General features: G+C 32.3%; 1 long non-coding RNA gene across 1 annotated transcript; it reads left to right on the forward strand.

The window, feature by feature from the left end:
• The first annotated feature begins 481 nt into the window (after window positions 1-481).
• LOC115959365 lies at window positions 482-1542 on the forward strand. Its single transcript, XR_004084856.1, has 3 exons — window positions 482-581; window positions 736-804; window positions 1488-1542. It is a non-coding gene; the product is annotated as an uncharacterized LOC115959365 (long non-coding RNA).
• Window positions 1543-1963: the final 421 nt, after the last annotated feature.

The following is a 1963-nucleotide window of genomic DNA, read 5'->3' on the forward strand; positions in this document are numbered from 1 at the left end:
CTTTTTTCTGAGTTCTAGAGCAGCTCACAATATAACTTACCCAAAGCTGAAAACGGCAAAAATCTTAGTTATGTCTGCATGTTTTGTTCCTTTCACTTCTTGGGGTTTGTAATTGTTATTTATCATTGTATATATTACCTTTTCATTTTGGTAGCAAATTGGGAACCCAATGAGAAACATTTAATTGATTATTGATTTTTTCATCGATTAGCCTTCTTATTTTATGATTTTCAGTATATATATATATATATATATATATGTTGTGTGTGTCATTGGCCAATGAATCAAATCTTGTCCATCATTTGCTTTAATGAAATGATGGAGGCGTTAATGAAAAATTTGCATACTGTTTGAATGTTACTTTTATTGTTTGTGTATTGCCATTTTTTGGGTTTGAATTATTATCTATGCTTACAAAGGTATATGCATTTTTTCTCAATAATTTTCAGTTACTATCTAATGTCTCCTTCACCACAGCACATTAAGACGTTGGAGAAGTGGCCAACCTTCAGAATCCTGGGAGGCTCATAAGGCAGCAATCCAAGCACTCATAAAGCTGCCTTCAGGCGAGCTTGTTACAGGTATAATATGATTCAGTAGATGACTGTTCTGCTAGATATTGTTTTAGATTTTGTTGGTAGTTGGAACTGGTTACATCAGATTGGAATGCATAGATCCAACTATGTCTTTCACTATGAACTTATGGGGTTCATTTTTATGCTACCACGATTTTAGGTTCAACTGATACAACTTTAAAACTTTGGAGAGGAAGCAAATGTACACATACTTTTGTTGGGCATACAGGTATTTTTTCCATTTATTTGCCTTCATTGTGCTTTTTATATATATATATATATATATATATCCTTATCTGCAATGTGTTGAAATCATGTGGGAATGAAAATAATTGTAGATTTTGCAAACTAACGATGCTGTAAAATTTTCTTCTTACATGTCTGTTTGGTGATCATCAAACATATTTTCTTTGAGCTTCCTGTAAGTTAGAAGTGGAAGAAGCATTTAATAAGACTTCTGATCTATAAGTTGGCATTAATTGACCAAACTGTTGACATGGGTAATCCTCATATGTTTAGTGCTTTACATGGTTTGATTGCTAAAAAATTTAGACATGATGATCCCTCTTTGTCTCCTGTGGAGTATTTGATGGGAAAGGAGTGCTTGCACTTTTGACGGAAGTGAGATTGATTCTTGATTTGAAGTTGCTCTTCCGGACATTGTGATAGTGACATTGTATACATATTGTTCCTAAATATGTCGAGTTTTATATAGTAATGTATATAATAATTATTTTTGAGAATTCTTTTGGGAAATATGTATATAATCATTCTAAATAAGCGGACTAATGCTTTGGCATTCATTACCAATCTGACTGGTTTTGTATTTATCTTCACATGATTGAGAGTTGTGTTATTTGCTTCAAACTTGGCTTTATAATATGGCTTTATATATCATTGTTTCCTGAACAGATCAAATATAGGCTGATGCACTTGTTCTGAGGGGGATCAGTTGCACATTTGAGGAAAGGCACAAAATACGTATTGTTGGCAGAATTGGCAGTGGCAAGACCACTCTCATAGAGATGAACCTGTTTTGTCCAATGGAGCTAGCTAGAGGGAAGATATAGTAATGTATTTATTGAAACCTGTAGTATTCCATGTAATGCGAGTCTTTTTACGTAACTTTTAAATTTTAAGTGTTCATTTTTTTTCTAATTCAGAATAATATTACAAGGTACATCATAATTTTAGGGTTTTATTTACTGTGTTTGGGATTCAAGAACCTTTATATAGCTGTGTTATTTGTTGTTTTAGTTGGTTGGTGTCAATTTTTATTCATGGTCATTTTGTTCTGGACTTCCTATATTGTGGCTATTAAAATTTTCAGAATTGACTTGAAGAATTTAGATAATTTTCTAATGTTGGACGATTTATCATGTATGAAT

Source organism: Quercus lobata, chromosome 9 (genome assembly GCF_001633185.2).
Source record: "Quercus lobata isolate SW786 chromosome 9, ValleyOak3.0 Primary Assembly, whole genome shotgun sequence".
In the NCBI taxonomy this organism is placed as follows: Eukaryota; Viridiplantae; Streptophyta; class Magnoliopsida; order Fagales; family Fagaceae; genus Quercus; species Quercus lobata.